Source organism: Vombatus ursinus, unplaced genomic scaffold, assembly GCF_900497805.2.
Source record: "Vombatus ursinus unplaced genomic scaffold, bare-nosed wombat genome assembly UNPS02007284.1, whole genome shotgun sequence".
Classification (NCBI taxonomy): domain Eukaryota; kingdom Metazoa; phylum Chordata; class Mammalia; order Diprotodontia; family Vombatidae; genus Vombatus; species Vombatus ursinus.
This window is the reverse complement of record NW_020947062.1, coordinates 25,872,337-25,892,712: the sequence shown is the minus strand read 5'-3', so window position 1 is coordinate 25,892,712 and position 20,376 is coordinate 25,872,337. Positions and strand designations below refer to the sequence as shown.

The 20,376-nt window shown below is 40.7% G+C and overlaps 1 protein-coding gene across 2 annotated transcripts in view; it reads left to right on the top strand.

Moving 5' to 3' along the window:
* JAG2 (jagged canonical Notch ligand 2) overlaps nucleotides 1-20,376 on the top strand; it is a 138,901-nt gene that overhangs the window by 24,272 nt on the left and 94,253 nt on the right. The window lies entirely within an intron of this gene.

The window sequence follows — 20,376 nt, the reverse complement described above, 5'->3', positions numbered from 1 at the left end:
TCTTGCAGACTGCAAGGCCAGTGCTCTCCACTCACCATACCAGGCTTCTTCTGCAGCCCCTCCTTTAGGGCTACCCTCTCAGTGGGGAGTCCCCAGCCATCGCTGCTCCTTTCTTCTTCATCTGACCCTGATAAAATGATCTCTCTCCTGGTGGCAGAGTAGAGTACCAGAAGCTGCTTGCTGCTCAGAGGTTCCAGATCTCTTCTCTGTGAAAAGATCATGATACCTATTTTTTAGCTCCAACCATTCAGTGGTCCTTTTTCCTTTTCTTCTCCTGCATTCTTTTTACCTTCCAATTTCACAAAGTAGATCAAGATTCCTTCTTCAGATCCTCTTTCTCTTTTGATTTTAAGTTGAGGGCCCCGTATCTTTTTTTCAAGGAACATTTTTTTCCTGATAATTATAATATTTGTAATATATTATGGAGAGGCAGCCTTGAAGCCAGGAAGACCTGTATTCAAGTCTCACCTCTGAGACCTACTTGCTCTATGATCCTGAGCTAGTCATGTAACTCTTTCATGTTCTAAGTAACTTTCCAAGACTAAGTTGCCGAGATCTGCACTGGTGGAAGCTGTTTCCTCATCTGGTTCCTTAAACTATTAAAATCATGGGGATTTCATATCTCTTTCCCTATCCTTAAAAACTCATATTATGCTTTAATGTTTGCAAAATCCCTTCCTCACAAGTCTCTGAGGTAGATATAGCAAATATCCATTTGACAGTTGAGAATAAAACTTAGAGTTTGAGTGACTTGCCTATAATTGGGCAGCCAGTGAACGTCTGGGGCAGGGTTTGAAATCAAGTCTCCTAACTGAGAGTCTTTCCACTACATCCTTTCCCTCTTCTTGGGCTTCACTGAGATCACTAAACCCTTGATCCCATAATACTTTCTCAGAGCTCTGTTCTGACTTCGCCTTTCCTCCCATTTCAGCCTAATAGCTAGCTATCTCAATACTAAACTGTTCTCTTGAATCCCTCACCCCTTTGTCCTCTCGCCACTTATCTCTTGCCAAACTTCAGCCCTTGGTTACTCCCTTCATCCTCCATTGGAGCTGGAGGAAGTCACACAACTGTGTTGACTGGGTACATTATAAATTCATGTTAATTCAGCTTCAAGTTCAGCAGTCCAATCCTATTCGTCCTTCCTAATTGATTCCCTGTCTCACTCCCTACAAAACCTTTTTCAGAATTTCTCCCAAATCTTCCACCCCACCCCTGTCCCTCTTTCTCAGCTGAGCATTTTGCCTCATTTTACTAAGAAAATTGATGCCGCTGTTCTCCCCAAGCTCCCTCTTCTCCCCTTTTCTTCATGTCAAAATCCCTTGGCGTGATCACCCATTTTCTCCTCCTTTACCCTGGTCTCTGACAGTCTGGTGGCCCTTCTCCCAGCCAAGCCCAATCTCTTCATCTGCCCTTGATCCTATCCCCTCCTTTTTTCCACTGCAATTTCAACCTCAGTCATCCTTTCTCTCTCTAATCTGAAACCTTGTTCCGTCTACTGGATTCTTCCTTACTCCTCTCAAACATGCCAGAGTTGTCTCTATCCTTAGATAACCTTCACTAGACCCTACAGTACCCTCCAGCTGTTATCCTTTATCTTGCTTCTTTCTCAGACACACTTCTAGAAACAGCTATCTATACTTTCTCTCCTTTCAGTCACTTCTCAGCACCTTGCAATGGATTGTCAGACTCATCACACAGTGGAAACTCCTTTCTCCAAAGTTACCGATGACTTCTTAAACGATCATTTTGTCCTCATCTTTTTCTATTTCTCTGTTGCGTTTACCACTGTTGACTATTGTGATCTGTTCTCTCTGGATTTTGCTTCTCTTCCTACCTGTCTAACCGCTCTTTAGTCTCTTTTGATAGTTCATCCACCATGTAAATATAAGATGACTTATGGTATCCTGGGCCCAAAGCTTTGTCTTGGAGCCGTACTCTTTTTTCTTTTTATATTCTTTCTCAGTGACCTCACCAGCTCCCATGAGTTTACTTGTTTCTATGCACATAACTTGTGGATTTATATACTTGGCCCCATTCTCTCTCCTGAGCCTCAGTTCTACATCATCAATTATTTCAAATTGAGCATCTTGGAGGCATCTCAAACTCAAATGTCTAAAACTAAATTCCTTCTCTTTCATTCCCCTAAACCTCTTCCAAGCTAACATTTCTAGGGAAAGCATCACCCTTTTTCAGCCTTCCAGATTTGCAACCTGGAAATTATTGTTGACTCTTCACTTTCCCTTATCATACATATTCATTTAGTTGCCATATTTTACTATGTCTCCCTCCATACCAAGGCTCACATCTGACCCCTTCTCTCCAGTCAAACAACTCCCACCTTCATTCAGGCCCTGTTCACCTCTTCATTATTGCAACTGTCTCCTAATTGGACTCTCGACCTCAAGTCAGTCCATCCTCCACTCTGCTGCTAAAGTGATTTTCCTTACTCATAGATGTGACCATTTCACTCCTATACCAGTAAATTCTAGTTTCTCTGTTGTCTCTAAGATAAAATATCACCTTCTGTGTTTAGCTTTTAAAACCCTTCACAACCTGGCACCCAGTATACTTTGTACACTCTGCCGTGCAGCCAAACTGGCCTTCTGTCTGTTTCTCACGCAGAACACTCCATCTCTCATCTTTGGGCCTTTGCATTGGCTGCCCCTGTGCCTGGAATGCAATCTTCTCTTGCTTCAAGATAGCTCCAGTATCACCTTCTATACAAAACCTTTCCTGACCCTTTTGTCCAAGAATGCCCTCCCTTCCAAACTACCTTGTAGTTGAAAAGCTTTGTATTTATTTGTTCTCTCTGAATTTATTTGGTATGTACTTGTTCATGTAGTTGTTTCCGTCTTCAGAATGTAAGCCCTTGTGTGAAGAGATTCTTCCATTCTCTGTGTTCATATCTCCAATGCCCAGAACATGCCTAGGTACTGATCTGAGCATGAAGTCTGTAGAATGGAGAAATATTCTTTGAAACCCTGTGCTTCCCCTTCTAGCAGGGAGACCTTGTACTTTGATGGAAGTTACTTGGCTTTGATAGACAAATATCTCACATTTTGTGCAGGTCCCTGCAAGATCCTTCTTGTTCTCCTTACTTGCTGGGCCTGGGGATAGTAATGCCTGCATGATATACTTCATAGACTTGTTGTAAAGAAGGTCCTTTAAGGCTTACAAAGCATGCTATAAAGTGAGAATGTCATTATTAATTTTGTTTAACATAGATAATGATAGGGTGGTTAAAATAGGGAATTGAAATATTTCTTTTTATCAGAGAGAAAGAACCCTTCTTCTGAATTATCCAGACTACTTGAGGCAGGAGTTGGTGTTACAGTTTGTAAGCTCGTTATAATGATGGAAGTCACAGCAAGGAATGAGACTACATTGCCATGAGATGGATAAAGTGCTAGAACTAAAGATAGATGACCTGGGTTCAGAGCCAAGCCCTGCCACTTCTGGTGCCTGGGAATGTTCTCAGTTTTCCTGGGCCCTTTAAAAAAATCTTTCAAATCTTTGACCCCATCCAATTACCGTTCCATCTTTTTTTTTCTTTTTTTTGCCAAATTAGAAAAAGGTGGCTAAACCTCCTGCCTCCCACTTTTTCATTAACTACTTTTTCCTCAGCTACTTATAATTAGACTTCTGTCCCTCCAACTCCACTGGGGGAGGGGAGCAGGTCTTCCTGGCTTTTTGGCCACTTCTCTAGCAACTATGTCATATTGCCTCTCACTTGCTGGGTTATCGTCAGGAATATCGTAGCTGATATGAGTTACTCTAAGACTGTAAGTTCAGAATACTTGCCCATCTGCTTTGGATTTCCTCATTGACTGCTCTTTACACGAGTGAAATCACTGGTCTTGTCTGGACCAAAACAAAAAAGAATAGTAACTCGCATTTAGATAGCTCTGAATGGTTTACAGTTTTTCTCCCAATAGTCATGTGAAGTAGATAATGGTAGTATTTTTAATTCTGCATTTAGCAAGTAAAACAAAAAAAAAAAAGAATTCTCTAGGTGGTTAAGTGAGTTGATGGCTATACAGCCAGAAATTGGTAGAGCTGTATCTCAAACTCAAGTTTGCGAATCTAGTTAATACAATAATCTTTTTTTTTTTTTTTGGAGAGAGAGAGAGAGAGATAAAGTGGGTGTGTGTATGTGTGTGTGTGTGTGTGTGTGTGTGTGTGTGTGTGTGTGTGTGTGTTTGTTTGTTGTTTGTGAGGAAGCCAGATGGTGTGGTAGGGTGTATGTATGGGGCAATTGAAGTAGTTTTGGAGCCTCTGCTAGCATATGGAGAGCTTCTTGTAAAAGTTCCTAGGATTTCTGCATGAGGAATCAGTAGGTTCCAGCTGATGGGGACCCCAAATCAATATCTTTTTTTAAAAATCTTAATCTTTGCTGATCTCTCTTTAGCATTTGCCAATGTTGATCACTCTGCCCTTCTCCCAAATAGCCTTTCCTTACTGGGGTTTCCTTTCCATCATTTTTCCTGGTTCTTTTTTTACCTTTATAACCCATTCCTCTGTTCCCTTTACTAGTTCCTTGTCTTCTTAACTCCTTAACATGGGTGTTCCCTAAGGATTAGTCCTTGACTGCCTTTTTTTTTACCTCCCTCCCTGCACTTTCTTCTTTGGCAATCTCATCACTCACATGGAATCATGTACTTCTGTTTAGAAGACTTCCAGTTCTATATATTTATCCTAATTTCTCTGTTGCCTTCAGGACATTTCCATCTTGGCATTGATTGCACTGGTAGTTCAAATTGAGTCCGTCTAAACCTGAACTTGTTATCTTTCTCCTTAAGCTTGATGCTCTTACTGACTTCATCTTTCACTGTTTCTATATTTCTAGGCCATCTCCTTTTCTAATCATACATGTCTTTGGTGTCTTTTATGTCACTTCTCTCTTGCAAGTCGTCCCTTACAATATGCTGCATCCTGGTTACAATATACCATTGTTCTTTTCATTGTCCTCTAAGACTGTCCGTCTTTTCCAGCTCTGACATTCTATTATTCATAGGGAGCTCATGGTTTGTAAGATTTTTCGAACTAGGAAGGACCTTAGAGCTCATCTACTCCAGCCCCTTCATTTTACAGATGAGGAAACTGAGGTCAGAGAAGGTAATTTGCCCCAAATTATTAAGATAGTAAGTAGCAGAACAAGCATTGTCAGTCAGTAAGCATCAAGTAAGCATCTATTAAGCGACTACTGTGTGCCAGGCATTGTGCTAAACACTGGAGATACAAAGAAAGGCAAAATGCAGTCTCTGCCCTCAAAGGAGCTCACAATCTAATAGGGGAGACAACAAGCAAATATATACAAACCAGCTATAATGCATAGTATTTTGACTTCAGCTTCAATGTTCTTGTTGCTTTCTCTTTGATTTCATAAACTGCATACAAGTTTAGTTGACTGATAAGGTAGCCCTTCATGGAGGATGGAGGCAAAATAAACTAGATGGTCAACTGGCATTCCTTTCAGCCCCTCTGGGAACTGTGAGATTAGGACATGAGGATGGGAGGATGTTAGCAAGCAGTTGGATTAGTGGATAATATTTGGGGGTTGCCCTTTAATGGTCTCTCTTCATGTGTCCCAAGAGCAGAGTCTGGGCCTGCTGCTCACACTGGGGACCTGGAGAAGATGAGTAAATATGTGTGCAGGAGTAGCATCAAGGTATGGGTTTATTGAGCATTTTCCAGTCAGATTTGAGGACTTCATGTCTGGGACATCCATACCATGAACAGGAAGCTTACTCTCTGGCACAATGTAACGATACATTAGGATTGTGTTGGGGAGCTAGGAATGGAAAAGCATGTCTGTCCATCTTCCTTTCCCCCACATCCCTCTGGGATAACAACAGTGGAAAGAAGACAAAGCCACTAGATTCTAGACTATCTCAGGTTTCAGGAAATCCATGAATGCATAAAATGTCTCCAGATTCACTCTGGGAGGGGAAGAGAAATTTGGGGAGAGTGGGGAAGCAAATTGAAGGGAGGGCCCTGTCACAAGGAACACAAGGAGATTGGTGTTATTTTTTTCCAGACTCTCTCCCAGTTCAGTGAAGGAAATTCATGGAATAAAAACATAACAGGATGGCATTAATAGAAGTCAGGCAGCAGTCCAAAGGAGAAATTCATCTGGACCTCTGGCTCAAGATATACTCTGTGAAGGGAGTGACCTGTAAGCTCACTGAATGTCTGTGGTGCCGCTAATGTCCTGTGGCAGCCAGGACATCAGTGATTGTGTGTTTTCCTGTGGAGCTTACTGCTGTTATGATGACAGTCCTCTTTTTATCTCACAAGGCTGTTGTGAAGAAAGCTCTTTGTAAATGTTGAAGAGTTAGGAAATGTGTTTATTGGATTGTTGAATCCCTCTGTCTCTGACCATGCTACTTTCAAACTACCTAAGGAAATGTACTAATTTGTGGCAGTCCTCACCTCATACCCACACCTGAATCTCACTCCCCATGCATTTCAAGCTCCTGCCCTGGGATGAAACATTTGGTGTCTTTATCCTCTTAAAGAGGGATTGTATAGGGGGCTGCTGTTGCTACTTGGCAGGGAACTTGGCTTTGTTGGTAGAGATAGTGATAAATGGGATTTGAAGATAAGGTACTGGTGACTTTTCTTATTCCCATACTGCCTGGGACTGAAATGTGAGGCCTGTGTATCTAGGGTCTTCATTCCACATGGAACCGTCTGGATGGGTGATGATGATGATAACAATAACTAACATTTATGTAGTGTTTTAAGGTTTGTGAAGCACTTTCCAAACATCTCAGGTTACCTTAACAATAACCCTCAGAGACGGGGGCAATTATTATTTCTGCTTTACAGATGAGGAAACTGAGACTTGCCCAGGGTCACATAACTAATAAGTGTCTGAGCCCAATATTTGAACTTGGGTCTTCCTGACTCTAGACCATGCACTCTATCCGATGCCTCAGAGGTGTCAAACATGTGGCCCACAACACAAGTGTTGTGATTAACAAGAGTCAAATGTAATTGGGAAATAAAAATTCAGTGAAACATAGATAATAGTAATATGTGGTTTTCTAAGTCGATGTGTAGCCCAAAGGGATCCTTATGTGTGGGTTAGTGGCCTTTGTTTCTATTTGAATTTTTTTTAAGTCTCAGTAAGTTTTTATTGATATTTTTTGTTTATTACATCACCATAGTTTTCCCTCTCCCTCCCAGAAATCTATCCCATAAGACAAATAATATTTTTTTAGAAAGGGGGAAAAAAGTAAGCATAACTGATCAATACATAGAAAGAGTCCAAAATACATACAGTGTGTAACACCTGTGGACCTCCTGCCTCCACGGGGGAATGGGGGGAAGGGGTTGTCTTTTCATATCTCTTCATTTGAGTCCCATTTAATCTTTATAATTTTGTTACATTTACTTTTGATTTTTTTTTGTGGTTACTGTGTATGTTGTTTTCTTGGCTCTGCTTACTTCAGTCTGCATCAATTCATATAAATCATTTCATGCTTCTTGGTGCTCATTGCACACATATTTCTCACAGCACAATAATACTTCATTGCATCCATGTGCCACAATTTATTTAGCTATTCCCCAATTGATAAGTATCTACTTAGTTTCCAATTCTTAGTTGTTTTAAAAAGTGCTGCTATAAATATTTTGGAGTATACAAGGACTCCTTTATTTCTCATCAGTGTCTTCAATGTGGTATAAGCCCAGTAATAGAGTCTCTGCTTCAAAGGGTATGAACATTTTAGTTACTTTATTTATATATTCTGTATTATTTCCTAACTTCACCAACACTGTGTTAGTGTGCCTTTCTTCCCACAAACATTCCAACATTGACTATTTCCATTTTTTTGTAATTTTTTGCTCATTTGCAGGATGTGAGGTGAAACTTCAGGGTTACTTTTGCATTTCTCATATTACTCGTGCTTTGGAACAATTTTTGTTGTGAATACTTTGCAGTTTTTCTTTTGAGAACTGTTTATTAATATCATCTGACCATTTATGTATTAGGGAATGGTTTTTAATCATATACATATATATAACAGACATGTTAGGCAATGTGAATTTGCTGTCAGACATGGGGAAGGGAGGGAGGCAGGAAGGGGACCAGCACATGGTTTAAGGACACAGAACTAGGGACAGAGAAGCATGGGAAGGAAGAGGAATGTGTGAGACTGGGGTCAGATGTGGGGGCCTGGCACAACTGAGAAGCAGAGCATTGAGGGGGCAGATACTCAGGTGGGTGAGAAGAGCAAGCACAGATCTCCTCTCTCACATGGGAGGTCTCAAGCCAAGTCCCTGATCAGCATTAATGTCTCTCAGGGCATCCATTCTTTTTTCACTTGAAGAGTTTTCTGTTGTGGGAGTGGGAGGCTATGGAGCTCAGAATAGAAGAGTGGGAGCAGAGAAAGCACAGTACTGTACAGAATTCTTTATGTAAAGCCAAATTTGCATAATGCAGATTTACATAAAGCATTCTCTCTCTCCCTCCATATATATGTATATAAATATATGTGTGTGTATATATATATATATAAATGTTTATTGTTTTTACATTTTGGATATCCAACCCTTATCAGAGGAATTTGATACAAAGAATTTTTCCCTTTTGAACACTTTTCTTCTTATTCCTGGTGCTCTAATGTTGTCTTATGCAGAAGCTTTTCAGTTTTAAGTAATCAAGGCTCTCTATTTTATCTTTTGTAATTGCCTCTATGTTTTATTTGGTTAAGAATACATGTCCTGCCTGTAACTGTGAAAAGTATTTCTCTTCAAATTTTCTTAGAAAAAAATTTTCCTTTCCCTGTTTCATTTTGTGTATGTCTCTGTTTTTTAAATATGTTTCTTGTAAGCAACAGATTATAGTTTTGTTTTCTAATCCAGCCTGTCACTTTTTCATTTTATTGGCTTGTTTATTCCATTTACATTTAAAGTTGTAAGAGTTAAGTTTATATTTTTCTTCATCTGTCTCTAAAATTGGGGTTTTTAAGTTATGATTTTTCCCTCTTCTGCTGTAATCATAGTATTGTGTTTCTTCAGTTTCTATAATCTTTTTTTTTTAATTAAGGAAGCCCTGTTCCCTAAGAGAAGGCTCTCTTCCCTTCATCTTTTTTTCAATCTCCTTTGTTACTTATTTCTTTTTAGGGTTTTGTTTATACCTTTTGCTGTCTTGTTTTTTTCTGTCTATGTATTTCTTCCTCCTCTTTATTCTTCTCAGTGAGGTAGATTCCCTTCTTTGCCTCCCCCTACAGCTAGTCATATTCATGAGTTTTAAAATTTTCATTTTTTTGCTCCCCTTTCCAAAAAGTATTTCTCTCACTTTCTTCGTTATCCTTTCTGTCTACTCTAGACCCTGAATCTCTGATTTATGATCACTGTAATTATTTAATCTCTTTCTTTTCTCTGTATTCTTCGTTTAGTCAAAGCTTCCAAGGTGTCCATTCTGGGCTCTCCCATCTAGGCTCTTTCTGCCACTGCAGTGTAGAACTTGTCCTTTTTCCATTGTGCCTCACTCTCAGAACAATGCCAATTATTGCAGATGTCAGAGTTGATACTCACCCATCCTAAGGCCTCTCCCCCACCAGGTATTCAATCATGCAGTCCACCACTTATCTTTACCCTCCCATTTACCATTTTTTTTTCCCCAGACATTTACCTGGAAGTCTCCCTGAGTCTATTCTTTCCCATTTTTTGACCCCTGGGACACCAATTCCACCCTACCTTTCTAGGTATAGTACAGGAAGATTTTTTTTTAATTTTAAGTAGGAAACCTCCTGGGCTTCATCCAGTCAGAGGTCCTTATATGCCTTCACCAACCATCTCTCTTCACTCATAGGAGCATTCATCAGTGGAACCCCCTCCTACCTCCAAAGTAAAGCCTCCTTCCCCCTTTCTCCTTTTGCAGTCTTTCCTGTCTTCTTATCCACTCACCTGTGGGCTCTTCTCTTTCTGAGACCACAGAGGTCACCTTCCTCTCATTGCTAGCCTTTGTATCACACACTCTCTATCCTCCTGCTGTCCTCTCTTCCCATCCTTTCATGTATCCTCCCACTTTATAATATAGCATTGATTCACCTGTAGGTAGGGTGTTGCCAGGCTGTCCATAAAGCTTCTGTCTGGCTCTTCACTATTACTTCTATCAGATTTCCACCTTCACCCATCTCCTTGTGTATGTTTAGAAAGAAGTCTCTTAGTGATCTCTCTCTGCTGTCACCTTGCCTGCTGCATTTATTCACTGTTCCTGTATTTCTCTTGTTTGGGATGTTAGAGAGGGAAATATTCTTTTCAGTTCTGGTTTTCTTTCTAAAAATGTTTCAAACTCTTTATTATTGAACTTCTATTTTTTTCCTGTATGATTGTTAAAATTTGCAGAGTAGGTCACCTTGGACTGCATCTTGAGCTCTATTGATCTTTGGAACATATTATTTCATTCCCTCCTACATTTTCTAGTGGATACAGAATAGTCTTGTATTATTTGAATACCTTTTGCTTTGTGTTTGAAGGTCTTTCTTCTGATGGCATGCAGAACTTAAGTGTCTCTGAATTGAATTGTCAAATTTTATTATATTTTGTCTTGGAGTTTGCAATTTTATTTTGTTTTGTGGTGTTTTTTTTTCTGGAGGAGATCTGTGAATTCTTTCAACTGGAATTTTTTTCTGTGTTCAGAAGTTCTAGAACGTTGTCTTTTATTATTTCCTATATTATGGTGTTAAGGTTTTTTGTCCTGTTGTGTGTTTCTGGGAGACTTATGATCCTTAGGTTGTCAAGATCTATGTGTTTTGCTTGCATAGTGAGCATATTTTCTATTAATTATTTTTTACTTCTCTTTTTCTAAATTGTACTTTCTTCTGTACATTTCCATTTCCATTCTATTGCTCTCTTTCTCTCTCTCTCTCTCTCTCTCTCTCTCTCGTTTTCTTTGGTGAGACTGGTTATTGCAAATACCAGTTTTTCTACACTACTTTTCATTTTTGCTGTGTAGGTCAAAAATTATGCTCTCATGGTTTTTGTTTCTCTTTGGAACAATTTAGATTCAATCTGTTGTGGTTCCATAATTCTCCTCAAATTCCATGGGGTCCTCTTTCTCATCAAATGTTGAATCATTTTCTTTTGTTTTGCAGTATTTATTCATAAATGCCTGAACTTGTTTATTAGATCTGGAGACCTTATTTCATTCTTTGTTACTGTTTTATGTGTTGATTAATATGTTTATGTGCAAGGTCTTTGAATTTTTATTCTTCCTGAAGTCTTTCATAATTTCAGCCTTTTTTCCCCTCTTATTCCCCCTACCACTCACTTCGTAACTCTCTTCCCTTTGATAGTGACTTCTTTGGGATGCTGGACCTCAAAGGATCTTAGCTTCTTCCTGCTCTGGGCAATTCATGATTCACCAACCTAGGTCTCTGCCCCAAATGACTTTTTTTTTTATTGGAACTGACCCCATATGCATGCTCTGCTCTTTTCTTCAGGCTTGGTAGAGTGCTACAAAGCCTCCCTCTATATCCTCTCTTCCCCCGCCCCCACACATTGTCCTGTCCTGGTTACCTGTTCCATTCCCTCTATTGCTCAGTTCTCTGACCCAGCACTGGCAGTCTAGAGCTTTGCAGTGCTATCTTCCCCAGCATCAGCATTTCAGAGCTTTGCAATGTTGGTTCTGTAGGGTTGCAGTCCCCTGGCAGGCTTTGGCTCTTTTAGGGCTGTGGCCAAGCTGGCTAATGCAGCCAGTACAAACTTCCACAGCCTGGAGATGGAGTCTCCAAGGCACTGGAAAGAGGGAGGGGAGGTTAGGGTATACCAGTTGTAAGTCTGTGCCATGTCCTTGAGCCTGCTAGTGCAGCCTCATGGGAGCAGGGGGAGGGGTGCTAAGTAACAGTAAGTGTCAGCTCATGGGTTTTTGTTTATAGTTCTTTTTAACCATCTTTTGGATTCTGGGTGTCATAGACACGTAAGACAGTTAAAGTTGTTTTATCTTTGGTATATAACTTCTATTTTGGAGAGGTTTGAGAGGTTATAAGGATCAGAGAAAAATGTCTAATCCTCTTTCTTGTTGCTTATGTGACCTGGATGTCCTCTGTTTGAGTTTGACACTACTGTACTTTACTATCCATCTTCCTCTAAGATGAAATGTGTCACAGAACACCGAATTTGAATCTCATCTCTTACCTATAACCTGTATGGTGTAGGTAAGTTTCTTTCCCATTCTAGATTTCAGTTCTCCCGTTGGTAAAATGAGGGAAGCTTTAAGCTCTTCAAGCTGTAAATTTAATGATCCAAGAGTTTAAGCTTTCATTAACTGTCTACCAGCCCCTCCTCTGCTCCCCGTATATGCATATTAAACTGTATTGAGAAATCTTTAAATCTTTACCAGGTTAGAAATAGAGGAAAAACCACAGAGTATCCTAGGCTCTTTGCTGGCATTTGAACTTAGTGTACTGGAAAGCCCTGACATCAGATATCTAAGTTGTGTTCCAGGTCTGATTCTTGCTATGTAACCTTGGGCAAATCACTTCCTCTGGCTAAGTCTGTTTCCTCATCTATTAAATGAGGATAATATTTGCATTATATATCTGCCTCATAGGGATGTTGTGAACCAAGTGCCTTGTCCAGTCAGTAAGCATTTATGAAGCACCTCCTATGTGCCAGGCATTTTGCTAAGTACTAGGAGTAGAAAGAAAGTCAAATAACAGAACCTGCTCTCAAGTAGTTCACAGTCTAACAGGGGAGACAACGTGCAAACAATTATGTACAAACAAGATCTATACAAGATAAATTGGAGATAGTCTCAGAGGCATTGAGCGTTTTAGGAAGGTAGGATTTTAGCTGGAACTTGAAGGAAACCAGAGAAGCTGGGAGCAGAGGAAGGAGAGAATTACAGGCATAGAGGATAGCCAGTGTCCCATGTCCAGAGTGGTACGTATGGAGTATTGTTTGTGAGGAATAGCTACGAGGCCAGTGTCACTGTATTGCAGAGTAAATAGAGGGGTATCAGGTATAAGAAGATTGAAGAAGTAAGAAGAGGCTGGGGCATGAAGAGCTTTAAAAGCTGAACGATTTTATATTTGATCCTGGAGGTAGTAGGGAGCCATTGGAGTTTATTGATTAAGAGAGTGACATGATCTGACCCATACTTTAAGAAGATTTGTTTGACACCTGAGGGGAGGTTGGACTGGAATAAAGAGAGAACAGGACTCGAGGGAAGGAAACCAGCTTGCAGACTTGTGAACCCTAAAAGCTATGTAAATGTGAGCCACTTTATACAGCAAGGGTCTGGGATTTACTTGGGGTGGATCCTTCCTCCTCTAATGTAGATTACACCTTTCTTTAACTTAGTAGGTAGTCTTTGGGAATAATTGGGGCCCAAAAACGTACCACCCTGCAATCAACCTGCCAATGAGCCTTTCTCAACCTACTTGAGGTAGGCTGCTATTTGGATGAACTGTTTATCACGAGACCCATACTCAAACCCTTTCCCACTTAGGCAGGACTTGAAGACACAGACACCACTCAGTGGGGATATACAGGTCAGGGATATGACATGTCAAGAAAAAATCAAGAAGGCTATTCCCAGAGCAGCAAAGTTTGCAGACACAGCTGAGTGTTGTTTGTTGTTGTTTAATCATTTTTCAGTTATGTCCAACTTTTTGTGACCTCTTTTGGTAAACATATTGGAGTAGCTTGCCATGTCCTTCTTCAGATCATTTTATAGAAAAGAAAACTGAGGCTTATAGGGTTACGTGACTTGCCCAGGGTCACACAACTGTTGTGTCTGATTTGAACTCAGATCCTCCTGATTCCAGGCCCAGCACTATGCCACCTAGATGCTGATACAGCCGGGTATCATATGCAAATATCATGCAGATTATGTGCAAATAACTTGCAAGACAATGAATTAAATTGTAAATTACATTCATATCACATGCAAACAAGCAGTTTTACCATCTTCTCACAGGATAGGAGAAGCTACCTGGAAGGAAAGGAGACCTGGAAAACCTACTAGGGAAACTTTCCTGGGCTTTTTGATAGGGGAGTGGTATAATGGAAAACCTTGGTGCTAGTCCTTACTTTCTCGTGAATTCACAGAATGATTGTGGAAAAGGCTCTTGGCCTTCACTTTCCCTTCTGTAAAATGAGTGAGTTGTACAAGATGAACCCCAGAATTTCTTCAAGCTTTGACATCCTGTATCCTATAGCCAGGTCAGTGGCCTGGCAGGGTGAGAGGGATGGCTGTTAGGAGGGGCCGTGGCCAAGATGCTGGGCAGGCCATGAGGCACACAGATTCAGGAGGGGTCACTTTGCTTTGACAGGTTTTGACGTATTATCTGTTGGGAGTAGAGAGGAAAGATGCCTCTCCTCATGGGAGTCCTCGATGGGTCCACCCCAATGACAGGGGAGACCTGATTCTTGCTAGGAATCGTGCCCTCCTGACCTTTCAGGAGCATGTGCAGAAGGCAGTGCTTAACCTGGAAGGAAGATGCTTGATGGTAGAACTTCAGGCACCATAGCAGGCTGGCTGGGGAATTCTCTTTTGGGTGGGAAGCCCTTCCTGGTGTTTCTTAGATCACCCTATGTAGGTGATTACTTATTTAGTGTCTGTTTCAGGGAGACTCCCATCTGTCAATGCCCCAGGAAAGTGAGAAGAGCTCAGAGTTTGCCCTATTGCCTGATTTCCACCTGTCTGACCTATAGTTCTTTTCATCCTAGGATGAGCTGAGGGTGGGGTGGGGAGGGTAAGTACCATCTCTCTTCAGCCTGTACCCCTCTCCACCCTGTCTCTGTCTCTCATCTTAAAGTCTTGGACTGTTCTGGAACGATTGGGCATCTCTTTCAGAAGGCTGCAATAATAATGCCCTAGAATCTTCATGGGATCACAAATGTAGAGCTAGGAAATGTCTTAGTAGTTATCTAGTCCTCACTTCGATTTGGAAACTGAGGCCTAGAGAAGGGAAAGATCTTGCCCAAGGTTACACAGGTAGTGATAGAGGCAAGATTTGAACCCAGGTCCTCTGTCACCAAATCCTGTGCTCTTTTTTATTGTAACAAGATTGCCAGGGACCTATGCAAGGTTGTGCCAGACACACTCAGAGTGTATGCAGCATAAAAGTGTCACTTTTCTCAGGAGCCTGCCAAGCGGATGAGTGCTATCTGATACTGGTGGGAGTTGGGAGGGAGAGAGCAGCTTGTAAGCTGGAGCTGGGAGAGGGAGGGAGGGGGAACAGGGAGGGAAACACCTGCCTCTTCCTAAGTTTCTTGTCTGTTTAGTTTTGAACTAGCTGAGAAATGTCTGATATGGCAGAGTTTTCACTCAGTTTGGGGAAATTTTGAACCTTTCCATGACCAACCTCTTGTTTTAGTGGGAATCTCATCAGACCATATCAGTGGGACTTACTTTGACAACTATTCATTAATTCAAGAATTCAACAAATTCATCCCCTTCTGTCACCATACAAGGCAGTGGGACACAGACACTCCCTGGAAAATTAGGAGTGACCTACATACCAGTTCCTCTTTGCCTGGCCTTCCTTTCTCTGATTAAAGATAGACCAAAGGAAACAGAGAGCCATCCTGCAAAAGACTCACAGGGGACATGAGGGCACTCCTCAAGCATCTGAAGGATTGTCATCTAGATTTTGTTTCTTTTTGTTTTTAGCTTGGCACCAGAGAGTATATCTAGTGGCAATGAATAAAAGTTGCAGACAGATTTCTGCTTGATGTAGGGAAGACTTCCTAATAGAATTGTCAAAAAGTAGAATGAGCTGCCCCAGAAAGTATTGTTTTCCTTCTTTCTGGAAGTCTTACAACAGTGTGTATGATCATTTGTCGATGATGATATGGAGGCAGATTAGGCTACAGGAAGCAGCATGGAGTTAGCAGATAACCTCAAATCCTGACTCTGCCAGGATTCTTTTCCCTCTCTGGGCCTCAGTTTCCTTAAGTGTAAAATGAAGGGATTGATTAGGTCTCAGCCTCGACTTGGTGATCTTGTGATCCTCTGAATAAGATGTCCCTCACACAGCAGGAAATGTTGAGCATCCAATGAACTTCACCTACATATGAGGGGAGACAGGTTTGAAGAGGGATGTTTATTACTTTGAAAAATTTGAGAACTTTGATCAAGGTAGGGACCAACTATCATTCTAGAGAATTGATGAGGAGGAATGCAACACTCCCCCACCCATAGGTGATAGACTCAAGTTGCAGAATAAGAGATTTTCAGACACGGCAAATGTGGGAATTTGTTTTGTTTGGTTCTGATTTTTTAAACCTTTGCTTTTTTTTTGCTTTTCTAGGTGCAGGGAAGAGAGGAATAGGGTGGCAAGAAAGAAAAGAGGATTGTTGAGGTTTCTTTTTTTTTAATGCAGGGAAAAGAACAGAAGGATAGCCAGAAAAAACTAGACAAGCAAAATAGGAACTTAAGTATTTAAAAAGAAAAGCAACCTGTATATAATTGAGATCTGAAGTTTCATGTACAACTTTCTGTTATATATATGGAAATGCTCATTTTATTTAAAAATAATTCTCTAAAGAGAGATGTGACTTTCCAAGTGGGGGATATATAGTTTATAGAGTTTAGAGCCCTTGACTGTCAGAATTGGAAAGGCAATATTGAAGCCAGCTCTCTTATTTTAGAGGTGAAGAAAGGAAGGCCGAGAGGGGAAGAGTCTCACAACTGTCATTAAAAATGCTGGAAATAGAGTACAGGTCTCCCAATTTTTCATCCAAGGTCTCTCCACTGCATACTATAATAGATGATTTTCACTGGAACCAAAAATAGTGTTCTTTTCTGGTGTTCTTTTATCTTCTTAAACATATTAATTTTTATCATTCTTTTTCTACTTGCCCTTTTCCATTAGATTTTCTTCCTTCTGATCTCGAGTAGCAGTGTAGCCAGGGCCAGATGCCGTCCCAGTGTCTACTTAGCTGTTAGAGCAGAAGGGCTAATCAAATATTAACATGTAACTTCATCTTAGTCACAAAACTTGCAATAGATGAGACTATTTTGTTTTTGCCTGCTCTTCCCCTCCTCATACTCCTTCACACCCCAGCATAGAATTCACTCTGACTTTGTGCAGGTTGTTAGGACCCAGTTATTATTACTTCATGGGGCAAGGTGAGAGCATACACACCACTTACTGCTTAGCCTGTGTTGGCCTGGATAGAGAAGATGTTTTAAGTGTGGCTGGGAAGATTGAACAGAGAACAAGTCAGAACAGCATGTGATCCAGATCTGGTATATGTGGTTTGAAATGTAGACCGTGCTCTTCTTCTTCCCTACCCTCAGCCCCCTCAACCTGTCTGGGTGCTAGGCAAAAATCACAGTCCTCAGTGACATGAATGCATGGGCTGACCTTTCCAGGTTTGTGTGGCCTACAAAATGATCATTACTTTGACTCCAGGGAGCCAGCCTGGTGACAATACAAATGGTTGCTAGATGCTGAGATGTTGCCAGTCAGAGGTGAAATATGCTGGGGGCAGTGGAGTCAGGATAGTGCTAGGGATATTTGCTGGTCTCTCTTGCCAAGCCTGAGAGATTGCTATTCACAGCCATCCTTTTCCATATGTAAAATGGGTGCCTGCCTGCCTATTGGCAGAGGGTTCAGAGGGTGCTGGGAAAGTCTTCTTGCCCAGTAAATACCACCCTCATCAACCCATCATGGTGTCTTAGTCTGCAGTGGAGGCTAGATGGCAAGTATTGGATTTAGCTTAGTGGCCTCACAGGCCTGGTTTGCCCAGGAATAAATGGGAGTCCTCTGGGCTTCACCTACTCAGGCAGTGGGAAGCTGTGCCTGACCCTCTGTAGATGTTTAAACCTCACTTTCACAGAACACCCTCTACCCCCAGGAGCTCCTTGATGGTTCTTAACTAGTAGTTGCCTTCGCTATAGAAGACTAAAATCGTTGCTCCGAAAGCTGCTTCTTAGCTTGGCATTTGAGGCCCTCATAAGTTCTGGATCTACCCTGTTCTTCCCTTCTCCCCCCTACCAGTCTTATATTCTTATGTCCCTCTTTTCTGCCTGTAGCCTCTGTTCTCCCAAGGGCAGTTCCTTCTCTGTCCCCTATACATATTACACTTATTCTCATCTTCCTACCTTTCCTCAGACAGTTCTGTCAGCAGGAATTTCCTCCCTCCTTTGTATTTACCGGAATCCACTCTTTCCTTCAAGCTTCTGCCAAAGTTCAATCTCTTTGAGGAATCCATCCCAGATAACTTCAGTCATATTGGTCCTATCACATAACCATTACTGTTTATACCACTCATCTTGCTTCACTTAATTATATTAATTTTAGCATTTTGTTTATTTTTTAGCATTCTTTGACTATCTCACGTGGGTAAATCATGCTTCTTCAGCCAGATTGGTAGTAGTTTCTAGAGGATAAGCCCAGTTCCCCTTGGGAAGGCTATTACCCATAGACCTGTTAGAGCAAAAAGTATCATTAGATACCCTCCTCCAACAAAGGGCCTACCACATATGTTAAAATAGCATAAGATTCTTTGATGCAAACATAGAGATAACTTTGTTCAAACATCTTCTGATTATCAAAATCAAGTGAAGTATGAAACAAGGAGATGCTTACCAAAGGTGTTTGTCACTGTCAAGGAGAAAAAGCCCAGTACAAAGTTCAGCTGGAAGAGGAATTCTTTATAGATGGTCAAATTCTCCAGATGTGCCTTTTTTGTGGATGGCATACTGATTTCATGATACCCATAGGGCCTGTTCAATGAAATCCACAGATATTGGTCTGACAGTCTACAGTGAAAATACATAAAGTGCCTGTTGTCCAGATTATTAACGTGGAGTTGGATGGGGAGCTCACTATTAGTAAATATGTCTTGGACAGGCACTGAGCTGTGTCCACATTGAAACAGGAAGAAGAGACTAGGCTAGCTTGTATTTGGGAAAAATGCAGCACTGTTACCTTACACACACACACACACACACACACACACACACACACACACACAATTTGTTGTAGCTGTTAGCAGTGTTGACCTGTAAGTAAGAAGTGGTATTAATTTTCCGGTAAATGTATGATAGGATGTGTGATATGTATAAGGGACAGAGAAGGAACTGCCCTTGGGAGAACAGAGGTTACAGGCAGAAAAGAGGATGGTCATGTAGTACAGTTGAGAGCTAATAAGTGGACAGCCTGAATGCTAACACTGTAACCAACAGAATTTTAAATCACCTAGAGGAAAGCTTTCTGAGGACATGGGCAGGAATCACGCAAGAAGAAAAGGCATGAATGTTTTTTTTTAATTTAATTTTTTCAGTAAACAAACATTCATTTCCTCTCCCCACATTGGGAGAAGAAAGAAGAAGAAAAAACATCTCATGTAATTAATATACATAGTCAAGCAAAAAAAAATCAAAAATTGGCTATCACATCTGTCTCTATCTTTCTGTCAGTCTTATGTATCACAACTGTCAGAAGGTGGATATTGTGTTTAATTATGGGTGATCTGGAATCATTGTTAGTCTGTGTGTTGATTAAAGTCTTAAGCTTTTCAAAAAATTTTTCTTTACAATGTTATTATTATTGTATGTGTTATTTTTCTGGTTCTCCTGACTATATTCCACATCAGTTCATATAAATCTTCCCAGATTTCTTGGAAACATAGTATAATAGTATTCCATTACACTCATATACCATAATTTATTGAGCCATTCTCAAATTGATGAGTACTCCCTTCATTTCTAGTTTTTTTGCCACCATAAAAAATACTACTGTAAATATTTTTTGTGCAAATGTGGCCTTTTCTTTGATCCCTTTGGGGTATAGGCATAGACGTCCTATTAACCGGGTCAAAAGGTATGTACAGTTTAGTGAGTTTTTGGACGCAGGCCTAAGTTGCTTTCTAGAAATGACTGGAGCAGTCACAGCTTCAGCAATGGTGCCTGTTTTTCTATGATGCTTTCGTGTTATGTTGTCTTTACCAACATGACTGCTGTGAAGTGAAACCTTACAGCTGCATAATTTGCATTGCTTTAATTATTAGTGATTTGGAACATTTTTTCATGTTTATTGATAGCTGGGATTTCTTCCTGTGAAGACTGCCTATTTGTAGCTTTTGACCACCTATCAATTGAGGAATTACTTTTATTCTTATAAATTTTAATCAGTTCCTCATGTATCTTAGAATTGAGATTCTTATTAGAGAAACTTACTAGCTTTGTGACCCTGGGCAAGTCACTTAATTTCTGTTTGCCTTAATCCACTAGAGAAGGAAATGACAAATCACTACAGTGTCTTTGCCAAGAAAACCCTATGGACAGTTTTGCCATGCTGTGGTCTATGGAGTTGGAAATGACTCAACAGCAAAAGTACCCTCTTCCTTCGTACTTTTTTTCCCTATTGTTTCCCTTGAAATTCTCAACCTTTTGATCTT